Here is an 18,969-nt window from a genome sequence, read left to right on the forward strand (position 1 = left end):
AGCCGCTCCTTTAACCCCCTCCTGTCTGGGTGAAGAACAGATGCCAAAGGGCGACCTACGTGCAGAGGCGGGGCCAAAACCAAAGCTGAACCCCAGTAGCTGTGCAAACAAAGAAGAGAGAAGGAAATTTCTCTGTGCAGGCTCAGGAGCAGCGGATTAAATCTCCACAATCAACTTGATATACCCTGCATCTGTGGAATACCTGAATAGACAATGAATCATCCCAAAATTGAGGCGGTGGACTTTGGGAGCAACTGTAGACTTGGGGTTTGCTGTATGAGACAGACAAGTTTCTGATTTTTATGTATATGTAAGTACAGTTTTTAGCACTTGTTATCACTGGTGGATTTGTTTATTGGTTTGGTTGCTCTCTTTTTTTCTTATTACTTTTTAAATTTTAATAATTTTTTTATAATTTTCTTTTAATAACTTTATTTTTTTTTCTTTCTCTTTTTTCTCCCTTTTCTTCTGCGCCATGTAGCTGACAGGGTCTTGGTGCTCTGGTCAGGTGTCAGGGCTGTGCCTCTGAGGAGGGAGACCGAGTTCAGGACATTGGACCACCAGAGACCACCCAGCCCCACTAATATCAATCAGCGAGAGTTTTCCCAGAGATCTTCGTCTCAACGCTAAGACCCAGCTCCAGTCAATGACCAGGAAGCTCCAGTGCCGAATACCCCATGCCAAACAAGTAGGAAGACAGGAACACAACCCCACCCATTAGCAGAGAGGCTGCCTAAAATCATAATAAGGTCACAGACAGGCCAAAACATACCACAGGATGTGGTCCTGCCAACCAGAAAGACAAGATCCAGCCTCATCCACCACAAAACAGGCACCAGTCCCCTCCACCAGGAAGCATACACAACCAACTGAATCAACCTTACCCACTGGGGGCAGACACCAAAAACAATGAGAACTACGAACCTGCAGCCTGTGAAAAGGAGACCCAAAACACAGTAAGTTAAGCAAAATGAGAAGACACAGAAATACGCAGCAGAAGAGGGAGCAAAGTAAAAACCCACCAGAACAAACAAATGAAGGGGAAATAGGCAGTCTACCTGAAAAAGAATTCAGAGTAATGATAGTAAAGATGATCCAAAATCTTGGAAATAGAATGGAGAAAATACAAGAAATGTTCAACAAGGACCTAGAAGAACTAAAGAGCAAGCAAACAATGATGAAGAACACAATAAATGAAATTAAAAATTCGCTAGAAGGAATCAATAGCAGAATAAATGAGGGAGAAGAATGCATAAGTGACCTGGAAGATAAAATAGTGGAAATAACTACCACAGAACAGAATAAAGAAAAAAGAATGAAAAGAATTGAGGACAGTCTCAAAGACCTCTGGGACAACATTACATGCACCAACATTCAAATTATAGGTGTCCCAGAAGAAGAAGAGAAAAAGAAAGGGTCTGAAAAAATATTTGAAGAGATTATAGTTGAAAACTTCCCTAATATGGGAAAGGAAATAGTCAATCAAGTCCAGGAAGTGCAGAGAGTCCCATACAGGATAAATCCAAGGAGAAACATGCCAAGACACATATTAATCAAACTATCAAAAATTAAATATAAACAAAAAATATTAAAAGCAGCAAGGGAAAAGCAACAAATTACATACAAGGGAATCCCCATAAGGTTAACAGCTGATCTTACAGCAGAAACTCTGCAAGCCAGAAGGAAGTGGCAGGACATATTTAAAGCGATGAAAGGGGAAAACATACAACAAAGATTACTCTAGCCAGCAAAGATTTCATTCAGATTCAATGGAGAAATTAAAACCTTTACAGACAAGCAAAAGCTAAGAGAATTCAGCACCACCAAACCAGTTTTACAACCAATGCTAAAGGAACTTCTCTAGGCACAAAACACAAGAGAAGGAAAAGACCTACAAAAACAAACCCAAAACAATTAAGAATATGGCAATAGGAACACACATATCAATAATTACCTTTAATGTAAATTGATTAAATGCTCCAACCAAAAGACACAGACTGGCCAAATGGATACAAAAAAAGACCCATATATATGCTGTCTACAAGAGACCCAATTCAGACATAGGGACACATACAAAATGAAAGTGAGCCAATGGAAAAATATATTCCAAGCAAATGGAAATCAAAAGAAAGCTGGAGTAGCAATTCTCGTATCAGACAAAATAGACTTTAAAATAAAGCTTATTAAAAGAGACAAAGAAGGACACTACACAATGATCAAGGGATAAATCCAAGAAGAAGATATAACAATGGTAAATATTTATGCACCCAACATAGGAGCACCTCAATACATAAGGCAAATGCTAACAGCCATAAAAAGGGAAATCGACAGTAACACAATAATAGAAGGGGACGTTAACACCCTACTTTCACCAATGAACAGATCATCCAAACTGAAAATAAATAACCCAAGCTTTAAATGACACATTAAACAAGATGGACTTAATTGATATTTATAGGACAGTCCATCCAAAAATAATAGAAGACACTTTCTTCTCAAGTGCTCATGGAACATTCTTGAGGACAGATCACATCATGGGTCACAAATCAAGCCTTGGTAAATTTAAGCAAATTGAAATCGTATCAAGTATCTTTTCACCACAACGCTATGAGACTAGATATCAATTAGAGGAAAAAAGCTGTAAAAAATACAAACACATGGAGGCTAAACAATATGCTAATATGTAACCAAGAAAGCACTGAAGAAATCAAAAGGAAATCAAAAAATACCTAGAAACAAATGACAAGGAAAACACGATGACCCAAAACCTATGGGATGCAGCAAAAGCAGTTCTAAGAGGGAAGTTTATAGCAATACAATCCTACCTCAAGAAAAAAAACCATCTCAAATAAACAAGCTAACCATACACCTAAAGAAATTAGAGAAAGAAGAACCAAAAAAAAAAAACCCCAAAGTTAGCAGAAGGAAAGAAATCATAAAGATCAGATCAGAAATAAATGAAAAAGAAATGAAGGAAACAATAGCAAAGATCAATAAAATTAAAAGCTGGTTCTTTGAGAAAAAAAAAATTGATAAACCATTAGCCAGACTCATAAAGAAAAAAAGAAAAAAAGGGAGAAGACTCAAATCCACAGAATTAGAAATGAAAAAGAAGTAACAACTGACACTGCAGACATGCAAAGGATCATTAGAGATTTCTACAAGCAACTATATATGTCAATAAAATGGACAACATGGAAGAAATGGACAAATTCTTAGAAAAGCACAGCCTTCCAAACCTGAACCAGGAAGAAATAGAAAATGCAAAAAGCCCAATCACAAGCACTGAAATTGAAGCTGTAATTAAAAATCTTCCAACAAACAAAAGCCCAGGACCAGATGGATTCACAGGCGAATTCTATGAAATATTTAGAGAAGAGCTAACACCTATCCTTCTCAAACTCTTCCAAAATATAGCAGAGGGAGGAATACCCCCAAACTCATTCTGCAAGGCCACATTACCTTGATACCAAAACCAAACAAAGATGTCACATAAAAAGAAAACTACAGGCCAATATCACTGATGAACAGAGATGCAAAAATCCTCAACAAAATATTAGCAAACAGAATCCAACAGCACATTAAAAGGATCATACACCATGATCAAGTGGGGTTTATCCCAGGAATGCAAGGATTCTTCAATATATGCAAATCAATCAATGTGACACATCATGTTAATAAACTGAAGTATAAAAACCATATGATAATCTAAATAGATGCAGAAAAAGCTATCGACAAAATTCAACACCATTTATGTTAAAACCTTCCAGAAAGTAGGCATAGAGGGAACTTACCTCAACATAATAAAGGCAATATATGAAAAACTCACAGCTAACATCATCCTCAATGATGAAAAACTGAAACCATTTCCACTAAGATCAGGAACAAGACCAGGTTTCCCATTCTCATCACTATTATTCAACATAGTTCTGAAAGTTTTAGCCAGAACAGTTAGAGAAGAAAAAGAAATAAAAGGAATCCAAATTGGAAAAGAAGTAAAACTGTCACTGTTTGCAGATGACATGACACTAAACACAGAGAATCCTAAAGATGCTACTAGAAAACTACTGGAGCTAATCAATGAATCTGGTAAAGTAGCAGGATACAAAATTAATGCACAGAAATCTCTTGCATTCCTATATACTCACAATGAAAAATCTGAAAGAGAAATTAAGGCAACATTTCTATTTACCATTGCAACAAAAAGAATAAAATACTTAGGAATAACCTTACCTAAGAAGACCAATGACCTGTATGCAGAAAACTATAAGACACTGAAAAGAAAGTAAAGATGATATAAACAGATGGCGAGATATACCATGTTCTTAGATTTGAAGAATCAACATTGTGAAAATGACTATACTACCCATAGCAATCTACAGATTCAATGCAATCCCTATCAAATTTCCAATGGCATTTTTCACATAAGTAGAACAATACATTTCACAGTTTGTAGGGAAACACAAAAGACCCCGAATAGCCAAAGCAATCTTGAGAAAGAAAAAAGGAGCTGAGGAATCAGGCTCCCTGACTTCAGAATATATGAGAAAGCTACAGTAGTCAAGACAGTATGGTACTGGCACAAAAAGAGAAATATAGATCAATGGAACAGGATGGAAAGCCCAGAGATAAACCCATGTACATAGTGTCATCTTATCTTTGATAAAGGAGGCAAGAATATACAATGGAGAAAAGAGAGCCTCTTCAATAAGTGGTGCTGGGAAAACTGGACAGCTACATGTAAAAGAATGAAATTAGAACATTCCCTAACACCATACACAAATATAAAGCCAAAATGGATTAAAGACCTAAATGTAAGGCCAGACAGTATAAAACTCTTAGAGGAAAACATAGGCAGAACACTCTATGACATAAATCACAGCAAGATCCTTTTTGACCCACCTCCTAGAGAAATGGAAATAAAAACAAAAATAAACAAATGGGACCTAATGAAACTTAAAAGCTTTTGCACAGCAAAGGAAACCATGAACAAGATGGAAAGACAACCCTCAGAATGGGAGAAAATATTTGTAAATGAAGCAACTGACAAAGGATGAATCTCCAAAATATACAAGCAGCTCATGCAGCTCAATATCATAAAACAAACAACTCAATCCAAAAATGGGCAGAAGACCTAAATAGACATTTCTCCAAAGAAGATATACAGATTGCCAACAAACACATGAAAGGATGCTCAACCTCACTAATCATTAGAGAAATGCAAAACAAAACTACAATGTGATATCACCTCACACCAGTCAGAATGGCCATTATCAAAAATCTACAAACAATAAATGCTGGAGAGGGTGTGGAGAAAAGGGAACCCTCTTGCACTGTTGGTGGAAATGTAAGATACAGCCAATATGGAGAACAGTATGGAGGTTCCTTAAAAAACTAAAAATAGAACTACCGTATGAGCCAGCAATCCCACTGCTGGGCATATACCCTGAGAAAACTATAATTCAAAAAGACACATGTACCACAATGTTCACTGCAGCTCTATTTACAATAGCCAGGACATGGAAGCAACCTAAGTGTCCACTGACACATGAATGGATAAAGAAGATGTGGCACATATATACAATGGAATATTACTCAGCCAAAAAAGAAACGAAATTGAGTTATTTGTAGTGAGGTGGATGGACCTAGAGTCTGTCATACAGAGTGAAGTAAGTCAGAAAGAGAAAAACAAATACCATATGCTAACACATACCTATGGAATCTACAAAAAAAAAAATGGTTCTGAATAACTTAGGGGCAGGACAGGGATAAAGATGCAGACATAGAGAATGGACTTGACATGGGGAGGGGGAAGGGTAAGCTGGGATGAAGTGAGAGAATGGCATTTACATATATACACTACCAAATGTAAAATAGATAGCTAGTGGGAAGCAGCCGCACAGCACAGGGAGATCAGCTCAGTGCTTTGTGACCACCTAGAGGGGTGGGATAGGGAGCATGGGAGGGAGACACAAGAGGGAGGGGATATGGGAATATATGTATATGTATAGCTGATTCACTTTGTTATACAGCAGAAACTAACACACCATTGAAAAGCAATTATACTCCAATAAAGATGTTTAAAATAAATACATAAATAAATAAAATAAAAAGGCCCAGATCCTGGGTGAGCACATTAATTCCTTGGCTCATGTGGAGCATGATACTGGTATCCAGTAAATACTGAATGAATGTGAATTTTTTAATGAATAAAATAGTAAGTCACAGGATAGGATTAACATTGAGGTGTCATCTGATAGCCAGGTATTATTTTCTTGATAAATGAAAGTTTTGAAAGCATCACTGGATATCATCACTAATTTGTCATGTCTAGGCAGCCAGCTAGGGCAGGTCTTGGTTTATGGAGCTAGAATCTCGATCCTGAATGGCGAGAAAGTATGAAATTTGAATTTTGTGCTGGTGATGCTAGGTTAATATGTGAATTTATAGTTCACTCTCCTAGCTCGCTAATCTGCTTTATTCTTGCTGAATCTGAGGTATTCCTGTTCTCAGGCATTATTTGTTGTCAGAAGGAGTCCAGGCTGCTATAGTTAAGTATTGATCCTTGTCCAAAGAAGAACAGAGAAAATGCTGAATATCATGTGGCAGGCGGCACTCAAGTGGAAATATCAAGAATTCCAAGGGTCTTGTACTGGACACGGTCAGCCATCTAAGGTGATGGATAGTTTAAGAGTTTTTAACATTTTGTATAAGAGTGGATAAGACCCTCACTGTTTTATTAAAAATAATAATAGTTAAGGGTAAATGGAACACTCTATCTCTTCAACCAAAACCAGGCTAATGCAATAATAATAGTTACATTTATTAATTATACAGTTGTGTCAATAACCTATTCAATTCTCTCAGCAGCCTTATGAGGTAGAGTTGATTACTTAACTCACTTAACTGAAATGAAAAAGAGGTTAAATGACGTTTCCCGGATTACTCAAAAGGTAACTGGCGGAAGCAGGGATCCAAATTCATGTCTGCCTGTCTGTAAACCCAGTGATTTTATTTTTGAGCTATTTTGCTTTCCCACCTGGAGAAGCAACTGCAGAGAATACAATTTCTGAGAAGCAGAAAAAGGATTTGCTCACAGAAAACGTGCCCCAGCCTGCCAAGTGATGCTTAAAATCCCCTTAACAGAGTGTTAAATTCTTTGCTTCTACAGTATGAGATAAGGTTTAAAATGCAAATAAACTTTACAGAGATAACATTTGGGTGTAAATTCATGAAAAAATAAAATAAAATCTTTTTGTGAGAGATTTGTTGAGGGAATAATGATTATGTGCCACATGGCATATGAAGGAAGGGGCAAACTGGGGCAAGGGAAAGAGAAGGGGAAGGTGGCAGATGAGGAAGATAAACATCCTGCATCACTACTATCCTTGTGTGACAGTTTGTCCTGAATTTTGTCCTGGCATGACATTAGGATGTTCAGGGAAACAATAATAACAACAGAAAAAAAACCAACAACAACATTGTTTTCGATAAACCTATATATTCTTAAACTCTGAGAAGGGAATACATGCAATAATAGCTAAAAGAATGTAAATATACTTAACTCCCTGCCTTGATTTCCTGAAAACTGCTGCTAAGCCATAATGTTACCCTCTGCTTCCTCTCCTCTCCCGCACCTCCATATTCTTCATTTTAAAAGCCGTTCATTCAGTTGTGCTCAGAAAGCCATTTCTACCTGCCAATGTTGTCTTTGGGAAAAGAAGCAAGTTAAAAGAAGGACATTTTGCTGCTCCCATAATATTAGAAAATGTGCACAGCTGCTACAAATATGCTCCAAGGTTAACATCTGGAAAGAGAGTTTCCCACTTGATTAAAACATTGCCATTTAGCTGCAAATACACATTTTTTTTAATGCTTTTCCCTATCTCTTCTTCAATCCCCAGTTCATAACTCAAAAAAAAAATCATGCTTTAAATAACCTACATTTCTCCTAAATTTGGAATTCTCCTGAAGTGTTTGATTTGAAACTTACATGAACTCAAAATTGTTTAATATTAAAACTGAAACAGTTTTGATAAATTCTCAGAGTGCTTTAGTATAACATTAAATAATTAACTGACTTTGTGTTAAAGAATGGGGTATATTTAATAACCAAAGAAAGTATTGAGCACTTCCCAATATAAAAACTTCAAAATTTGGTATACACATGAGAAATATCTATGGGAATTTGAATGATCAAATAGGGAAATCTAATTTACACTAACAGTACTTGAAGTGTTTCCAGAAGAAGCTGGTAAAGAAATTTCTAGGACTCAATTTTTTTTTCTTTCCAAACAAATATGTCTCATCAACCAGAATGAAAAAACATCACACCTCTACTATGAAGCAAAAGGTAAAAATTTTCTGACTGTGGAATTTCAAGAATCGTTTAATCAACAGAAAATGCTTTCCCATGCAATGTTAACTTTGCCAATTCAAATTACATTTTATCGTTATAGGCTTAATATAACAGAAAGATCCTTATTTATGATGATAGAAAGATAAGGTAGAAATAGAGTAATAGAGCATTTTATTCCAGAATGAAAGTAAAATGAAACACTAATCTTTCCCTCACACACACACATACAGGCTCCCCATCATATAATTCACATAATATTAGGCCTAAATAAATATATGAAAAAGATCATAAGTGTCCCCAAAGCATTCCATTAGCCACTGTGCATTGTGAGTTGACAAAAGATAAAGTATGGGATTTTGCCCACACTCACTGGATTATGGAACTGTTATTCAAGGAACTAAAAGTACTACCATTTACTGAATATTTATTATATCCCAAGTACTATAATAAACACTTTATATATCTCATTTGATCCTCTAACAACTGTATCACTTTATATGTAATGTCGTTTTATTATTTCAGTTTACAGAAGTGGAATCAAGTGCAAAGTGATGGGCAGTTTGCCTAAGATAGACAAAGTAGAAAAAATCTGAACCCTGTCTCCCTGACTCCCACATTTCTTCTCTTTCCTACTGTGCTCTCTTACCTCCAACAATATAACCCGAAACCTACATAAAAATAGTATATCAATCCCTGAAAGGAATGTTCACTGATATCTGTGATCATTTTCAAGCACAGAGAGAAATGTCATGAAGAACTTATGGACATCAGACCCTGCTCAGGACACATTGCAAGGTACTTACTAGGAATGCCTCTATGATCAGGTGGAAAAACTTGTTACCTACACAAGGAATCCTAAAGTAAAGTGAAGGATTATATTAATTGCATTCAAATGTACATAGTTTTCCATGCAGCATAAGACTACTGTTAGCTACTGCTTACCTTTGGATTTTTCATCCAACATCTATTTTACTAAGAATGAAACAACAGAGGGTAATCCAGTGCTTGAAATACAATGCAGGTGCCTTTATTCCCAGATCTATATTTGGCAAACCAAATTGAAAAGAAGGGAGGCAGGCAGAAAGAAAGGAAGGAAGAAAGAAAGGAGTGAGGGATTTAAGGAAGGAAGAAAAGAAATTCAAAGGGAAAATTTAATTTACTTGTATTTAAAAATGGTAAAAGTTTGTAAGTAAATAAACAAGCTAACCTTACACCTAAAGCAACTAGAAAAAGAAGAACAAACAAAACTCAAAGGTAGTAGAAAGAAATCATAAAGATCAGAGCAGAAATACATGAAATTGAGACAAACAATAGAAACAATGAAACTGAAAGCTGATTCTTTGAAAAGATAAACAAAATTGATAAACCTTTAGCCAGACTCATCAAGAAAAAAAGGGAGAGGACTCAAATCAAAATTAGAAATGAAAAAGGAGAAGTTACAATTGACACCACAGAAATACAAAGGATCATAAGAGAATACTACAAGCAAATATATGCCAATAAAATGGACAACCACGGAGAAATGGACAAATTCTTAGAAAGGTACAATCTCCCAAGTCTGAACCAGGAAGAAATAGAAAATATGAACAGACCAACCACAAGTACTGGAATTGAAACTGATTAAAAAACTTCTGACAAACAAAAGTCCAAGACCTGATGGCTTCACAGGCAAATTCTATCAAACATTTAGGGAAGAGTTAACACCTATCCTTCTGAAACTATTCCAAAAAATTGCAGAGCAAGGAACACTCCCAAACTCATTCTATGAGGCCACCATCACTCTGATACCAAAAGCAGACAAAGATACCACAAAAAAAGAAAATTACAGGCCAACATCATTGATGAACATAGATGCAAAAATCCTCAACAAAATACTACCAAACTGAATCCAACAATACATTAAAAGGATCATGCACCATGATCAAGTGGGATTTATCCCAGTGATGCAAGGATTTTTTAATATTCACAGATCAATCAGTGTGATACACCATATTAACAAATTGAAGAATAAAAACCATATGATCACCTCAATAGATGCAGAAAAAGCTTTTGACAAAATTCAACACCAATTTATGATAAAAACTCTCCAGAAAGTGGGCATACAGGGAACCTACCTCAAGATAATAAAGGCCATATGTGACAAACCCACAGCTAACATCATACTCAATGGTGAAAAGCTGAAAGCATTTCCTCCAAGATCAGGAACAAGACAAGGATGTCCACTCTCGTAACTATTATTCAACATAATTTTGGAAGTCCTAGCCAAGGCAATCAGAGAAGAAAAAGAAAGAAAAAGAAACCAGATTGGAAAAGAAGAAGTAAAACTGTCACTGTTTGCAGATGACATGATACTATACATAGAAAACCCTAAAGATGCGACCAGAAAACTACCAGAGCTCATCAATGAATTCAGTAAAGTTGTAGGATACAAAATTAATACAGAGAAATCTGTTACATTTCTATACACTAACAATGAAAGATCAGAAATAGAAATTAAGGAAACAATCCCATTTACCATCACATTAAAAAGAATAAAATACATAGAAACAAACCTACCTAAGGATACAAAAGACCTGTACTCCGAAAACTATAAGATGCTGATGAAAGAAGTAGAAGATGACACAAACAGATGGAAAGATATCACATGTTCTTGGATTGGAAGAATCAGTATTGTCAAAATGATTATAGTACATAAGGCAATCTACAGATTCAGTGCAATGCCTCTCAAATTACCGAATGCATTTTTCACAGAATTAGAACAAAAAATTTTACAACTTGTATGAAAACACAGAAGACCCCAAATAGCCAAAGCAATAGCCAAAGCAATCCGGAGAAAGAAAAATGGAGCTGGAGGAATCAGGCTCCCTGACTTCAGACTATACTACAAAGCTACAGTAATCAAAACATTATGGTGCTGGCACAAAAATAGACATATAGATCAGTGGAAATGGAGAGAAAGTCCAGAAATAAACCCACACATCTATGGTCAATTAATCTACAACAAAGGATGTAAGAATATACAATGGAGAAAAGACAGTCTCTTCAATAAGTGGTGCTGGGAAAATTGGACTGCTATGTGTAAAAGAATGAAATTAGAACATTCTCTAACACCACACACAAAAATAGACAAAAAATGGATTAAAGATCTAAATGTAAGACTGGATACTATAAAATTCTTAGAGGAAAACACAGGCAAAACACTCTTTGATATAAATCACAGCAATATCTTTTTGGATCAACCTCCTAGAGCACTAAAAATAAAATAAATAAATAAATAAACAAACAAATGGGACCTAATTAAACTTAAAAGCTTTGGCACAGCAAAGGAAACCATGAACAAAATGAAAAGACAACCTGGAGGATGGGAGAAAATATTTGCAAACAATGTGACTGACAAGGGATTAATCTCCAAAATATACAAACAGCTCACACAGCTTAATATCAAAAAAACAAACAATCTGATCAAAAAATGGATAAAAGATCTAGACATTTCTCCAAAGAAGACATACAGATGTCCAAAAAGCAACATGAAAAGATGTTCAAGATCGTTAATTATTAGAGAAATGCAAATCAAAACTACAGTAAGTTATCACCTCACACTGGTCAGAATGGCTATCATCAAAATATCTACAAACAATAAATGCTGGAGAGGGTGTGAAGAAAAGGGGACCCTCCTACACTGTTGGAGAATCCTTTAAAAACTAAAAATAGAGCTACCATATGATTCAGCAATCCTACTCCTCGGCATGTATCTGGAGAAAATTATAATTTGAAAAGATAATTGCACCCCAATGTTCATTGTAGCACTATTTACAATAGCCAAGACATGGAAGCAACCTAAATGTCCATTGACAGAGCAATGGATAAAGAAGATGTGGTACATATATACAATGGAATATTACTCAGCCATTAAAAAGAATGAAATAATGCCATTTGCAGCAACATGGTTGGACCTAGAGATTATCATACTAAGTGAAGTAAGTCAGATAAAGACAAATATCATATGATATCACCTATATGTGGAATCTTAAAAAAAATAATACAAATGAACTTATTTACAAAACAGAAACAGACTCACAGACTTCAAAAACAAACTTATGGTTACCAAAGGGGAAACGTGGGGGGGGGCCGGGGTAGGGATAAATTAGGAGTTTGGGATTAACATATACACACTACTATATATAAAATAGATAACCAACAAGGACCTCCAGTATAACAGAGGGAACTCTACTTAGTATTCTGTAATAACCTATATGGGAAAAGAATCTGAAAATGAATGGATATATGTATATGTATATGTATAACTGAATCGCTTTGCTGTATACCTGAAGCTAACATAACACTGTAAATCAACTATACTTCAATATAAAATAAAAAATTAAATTAAAAAAAAGTTTGTAAGTCAATGACCAAAGTAACAAATACATTTTGAGTTTTGTTTGTAGATCAGAATCACACCTTGACTTTAGAAACAATATGTTTAAATAACTCACTAGCCTGAACTGCTGTTAATGAACATTTCCAAGGGGTCTGTACACCCATTAGGCCAGGCCACTGCTAGCTTTGCACTGGTCAACGTTTCTATGTTCCGATTTCATAATATATTTAACAGAACTTCAAAACAGATAAAATTTCTATTGCAGCATTTATACATTTGAGAAAGAATGCAATGTGCATTATCTTATGTATATTACAAAACTGGGATATTTATCAGACTGCCCGGAAATGGTCAGCCTTATTTAGATTTACTTCTTTAGGTTTGGATATTAAAGACCAGTGTAAAATGTATTATGTTCACCTGATGAGTTAGCAGAAATTTATCTATTTTAAAGCAATAGTTAAGAGATTTTGAAAGGTAGACTTGGTACTGTTGAGAAGCATGTGGCAGAAAAAGAGAAGAATCTATCATACGGATATATAATTATTATTAGGGACTTTATTATTTACAGCTTTTTGATCCTTTGTAATTAAATCATAGGTTCGTAAAGCAACCTGCTCTGAACTCAAAAGAAATAAACTGGAAAAGTAAATTATTGCTTATCTATTAATTATTTTAAGGTGCTAATATTTACTCTAGGGATGATTTCTTGTCAAAAGATTTTCTTAAATTACTCACTGGTCTTTAATTCTTGTCTGTTTTAATTTACATTTTGGAAGGACTTGAACATTACTAGTCTGCATCTTAAATTGTTAATGGATGGTATAGAAATTGCTATTTAGTCTTCACTGACTAAGCTATTGGCCATCTATAATTAATGTAATACATGTATTTCATGCTGTGCAATGTTATAACATTCTAATATGGCCCCCTAGCGTATCTGGCCTATGTAATCTTCTAGCCTGAAGTGTGAGTGAGATTTGTGAATCTGGTGGGATATCACTTCAATGATTATGTTATGTTACCTGGCAGAAGGAATTTTGTTGATATTATTATGATCTCTAATCAGTTGATTTTGAATTAATTGAAAGGAATATTATGCTGGATAAGTAATATCCTTAAAAGGAGTCAAAGAGATTCTTATGCCAGCATTAGGGAAGCAAGATGTCATGTTGTGGTGAGGACTACGTGGTAGGGAATGGCAGGCAGTTCTAGGAGCTAAGAACAGCCCTTACTGACAGCCAGAAAGATAACGGGTACCTCAGTCCTATTACTGCAAGAAAAAAATTCTGCCAATAACTTATGAGCTTATAAGAGATCCCTGAGCCTCAGGTGAGAGAGCAGACTTAGCTGAAACTGATTTCAGCCTGTGACACCCTGAGCAGAGGACCTACTCACAGAGTACATAGAATTCCAACCAACAGAACCGTGAGATAATAAAAGCTGCTAAATATGTGGTAATGTGCCACTCAGCAACGGAATAAACACGATACTCTTTTTTATTCGGTGGGAATCTGCCATTATGTAAGTCTTGGTGGAACTTTGAAATATTCAGAAAGTTGGTAAGAGGAGTGTCATGTGGGAAACTGTGCATAATTTTAGAGACATATTAGCAATTGCCCAGTGATAGCAGACTGCCATTGCTCTAAGAGAGTCTTGCTAGTTACCATCCAAACCTTATTTATTGGATGTATTTTAGGACGTAGAAAAATTAAAACAGGTCCTGATTAGATTGCAATCTGATTCTAATTCCTATGAAGATGCTGAATTCAACATTGCTCTTAGCTCCCTCCTCAAAGATCGATGCTGGGAGGAACTACAGAGGGAAAACGAGAAAATAGAAAATGGTGAGAAAGCCATGAAGTGACAGAGGTCTGGGTTTGAATTGGTGAGGCTGGAGTTGTGGCTTTAGGTTGGAGGAGGCAGGCAGGCATCCCTATGGCAGGATGATAACATAACATGGTATAAGATGGAGTCCTGCTCTCTCCTCTACCACCTCCACTTCGGCCTGTGGACATTCATCAACCACCTTCCTGTCTGGTCTCTGCCATCTCAGCCCCACCCCACCATTGACTTTGGACAAACAATGCCAACTGCTGTCCACCAGGCAGTAACTCAACGCTCTGGTCCACGTGTCCTCCAGTAAAATCAGACATTGCTGAACTGTGATTTAAGTAGCTGAGAAAAATGGGTGGGGCTCAGTTAATTCAGTAAGTAAATTTGCTTACTGTTATTCTCCAAACCATGATGGCTCATGAATTAAAATCCAACGTAGTCTTTCCTAAAGTCACTTCTTTACTGGAGGAAAAGTTGAAACCCTGAGTTGAGGACTTAGAGTGAGAAATGACTGAATGTGCTTTTCGGTGCTTGGGGCTTTTTATGTTGGGTCCAGTTAATCTCAGTACTAAACTCAAGTGTGACAGGTATGGTGATCTGGTCCTTTCCCTTATGCATTAAATGACAAGTAGTCAGTGATGCCAAGGGATTATAAACTCATGGGCCTAAATACCAAGACATTTGAGGAACACAATTACTTCAAAAGAAAAATAACACTGGATCACAGCCCTTATCAAAAGCAGATAGATTAAAAAAAAATGCAACCATATACTGTAACATTCATATTGGTATACTTTGGGGAATTAAAGTAGACAGTATTAGTAATTACACTGCAAAGCAGGTACAAAATTGGACAGTCCCATGTAAACTGACTTATGGTGAGTCTACTAATAAATATACCAAAGCAGATAAGGAAATTTTTAAGCAACATGAAGAAAAAAATGTTGCATTAGAAAAAGAAACAAGCAGCAATATTAAGTAAGAAAAATTTACTTGCTGAAATCAGGAAAAAGGAGGATAGATTGTCTTCAGTATGCAATATGGTTTTGTAATCAGACTTTACCTCCCAGATTTTATATCTTATGAAAATTATTTGTAATATATAGTATTTTTCTTCATTTGGAAAATGGTTGTAATATCTCAGCCTACTACCTCTTTGCTAAGCTGTGGGATCTAACTAGAATGTAATACAATTATTTTGTTTTCATTGTATTAACATTAATAATTACCAGTTATTTATTGCAAATGTAATCTTAAATTTATAGCATTGATATAAGGTCTTCTTTAAAAAATGTATTAAGTGAAAAAACAGAGCAAGGCAATTTAAATAAAGTATTAAGTAAACACTGAGTAGGTAGAAAATAAAAAATTCCGAAGATCTGCCAATGGTTGAATTTTAAATGAACTGTGTATCTAAAAATTGGAGGGAAGGAAAATGCAGTCCCAAAAAGAGAAAAAAAAATTGGAACACTGAAAATCTAGAGTGTGTTCAAAGCTCAGGAAGTAATTTAGTATAATGAAAATACAGTTTACACTGGGAACATGGCAAGAAATAGAACAGATTGAGAAAGAGAGGATAGATCATAGTGGGTCAACATGATTATGCCATACTAAGAATTTTATCTTGAATACAATGGATATTTTTTAGTGGAGGAGTAATATAATTAAATGTGCTTCTTTTATAAAGATTACTTGGCAGTAGAAAGTGGAGAGGTGTGATAAGTTAGAGATGCCAAGATCAATTCAGATACTATGGCAGCAGTCCAAGCAAGGTATAAGGGACTGACCTGCAATGTTGGCATAGGAAATACAGAGGGGATAATAAATAAAGACAGCATTATGGAGGTAAAAATGGGTAAGTTAAGTGGCTGATGGCACAAGAGTCTTAAAGGGAGGATGGAGTCTGAGATATGTCCTAGGTTTCTAACTTAGATGACTGCTTAAATTATATTTAGTTATATTTAAATTATTAGCTTTTATTCTTATTATAATAGGGAATAAACATAGAAATTTTTCTTGACAACTTATTATGTGCCAGGCTGTGTGCTCAGGATGTTTCCTGCATTAACTCATCTAATCCTCAGAATTTGCAAGCAAGGACGGTGATATTATGATGCCCATTTTACACAAGAGGAAACTAAGACTTAGAGTGGTTAAACAGCTGGCCAGCAGTACAGGAATGTGACCCTAGGCTGCCTTACTCCATCACCTGGACTTTTAAAGTCTACCTGCTATGCCCTTAATGAGACTGCTTATAAAGCCAAGCATATAGGAAAAGAATGAGAAATTTGGGGGAGATAAAATGACTTTTGTTTGGTCATACTGAGTTTTGGATGTCTGTGTGGCATTCACATAATTTGTATTAGTTTTCTAATAGATAATATTAGAGGAATACGTAATATTCTAACAGGCAACATTAGAGGAATTAGAGCTGGTTGCTAAAATTTAAGAATTACCAGTAAGTAGGTGGCAAAGGAAGCATGGGTGTACAACAGGTAACTCCAAGAATGTAGAATTTAAGTGCAAGAAATTCATAGATGGAAAAGAGAAAGACTGACATTTCAATGACAGGTAGAAAAGGAGCAAAGAACTGACACTGGGAGGAAAGTGAAGGGGATAAATGGGAGAAAAACTGGAATGACGTTACCAAGCATGTAAAAATTGTTTAAAATGAAGAACATTTAGCATTGAAAATGCCACACAGGGGCCAAGGAAAATGAGTACTTAAAAATGACCTTTGGATTTGGCACTTAACATGGACATTGACAACTTCAGAAAGAGCAGATGGAAGGAGTTAGGTGGGCAGATTACTCTGTGCTAATGAGTTTTTGGAAAGTGAAAAAGTGGCAGTTACTCTATTAAAAAACTTGTCTGTGAATGGGAAGGAGAGTGATAATATAATTATAGAGGAAAATGGAGTTAAAGAATGACTTTATTTTAAAGATGAGAAAGAGCTAGGTGTGTCTTCCTAGTGAGGGAAAGCTCTAGGAGAGAAGGTAAGACTGGATATGCAGACAAGAGAGGAGATTGTTGGTGCAGAAAAATTCCTTCAAGGAAAAGTAAGATAAGAATCCAGAGCACACACAGGACCAGCCATTGATAGGACAAACACGGTTTAATGGAGACTTGAAATAAGGCATAGGGTAGATATCCATAGGTTTTTAGGTTGAGGGTACGAAATTCAAAGAATTCTCACCCAATAATCTCCATTTATCTGTGAAACATAAGACAAGGTTTTTTTCTCTCTGAGAGAGCAAGAGAGATACATAGGAAAGGGACAGATACCCTGTGAAAATTTTTAAAGATTTGGAATAACATTTCATGGAAAGAAGACAAGAAGCTGTCGTAAAAGTATTGCCAAATACTGCTTTCTCTAGTCATGGAGGCTGACTGAAGAAACTAAAGAGGGAGATGGTATAATTAACCAAAGCTTTAGGATTGGCCAAATGTGGGAACTGCAGGTGGGACTTTTTAGTGAAGGAGAAGCTACATGCACAATAATCCTAAATGATTGGTATTTTACTGGATGAGGAATGCAAATGAATAGAAAGGATCACATTACTAAAGAGCAGTTTTAGGTCAGGACACTTTCAGTGTGCGGAGTGAGAATGAGTTGTGAAAGTGGAGTAGTGGTGAAGGTTTTAAACTCAAGGATGTAACAGATGTAACATCCATGTAATGGATGTGAAGGGCACATTAGTGATGGCAGCCCTAGGAATCACAAGAGCGTGACTACTTGGGCTCATCCTAAAGGAAACTTCCTTGATGTAAATTATGTGTTTACAATATTGAGGCTTTACAGTGAAATGGTCACCTGAATTGATGCTACAGTCCTCTAGGAATATAACATGACTTGACTTGAAAATCCAGTTGCCAAAGACCCTAGTGAAATCCAGTTTTCTAGTAGAGGGTGATACAGCTGGATTTCACAAGGCTAGAGGATAAATATATTTACCTGAAGGTGGAATAGTAATATTTTGAAATGATAAGGATTTGACCCCCACTGCCTCACCCAGCCCCTTGATATTTTAGGGGAGAAGTATTTATTGTTGATTGTATTATCATCGCAGTTTGAGGGCTGTCTTAAGAGAACGGCTGTGTGACAAATTACAAAGTTTGAAACACCAGTGGGAAAGGACAGACCCCATAAGGGCACATTGATGATGGCAGCTCTAAGAATCACAAGAGCATGATTATTTGGGCTGATCCCAAAGGAAACTTCCTCCGTCAAAGAGTTTTCAGAGGAATGGTTCTCAATATAGGCACACGTATAGAATTTCTTAGCTACCCTATTTAAAACATTATCATGGTTTATTTTTCAGTATCTAAATTTAAATTTTGGGATAATGCTCATCTCAGCAACTTAATATCTACAGCCAACATACATAAATTAGAA

The sequence above is a fragment of the Balaenoptera musculus genome, chromosome 3 (genome assembly GCF_009873245.2).
Source record: "Balaenoptera musculus isolate JJ_BM4_2016_0621 chromosome 3, mBalMus1.pri.v3, whole genome shotgun sequence".
Classification (NCBI taxonomy): domain Eukaryota; kingdom Metazoa; phylum Chordata; class Mammalia; order Artiodactyla; family Balaenopteridae; genus Balaenoptera; species Balaenoptera musculus.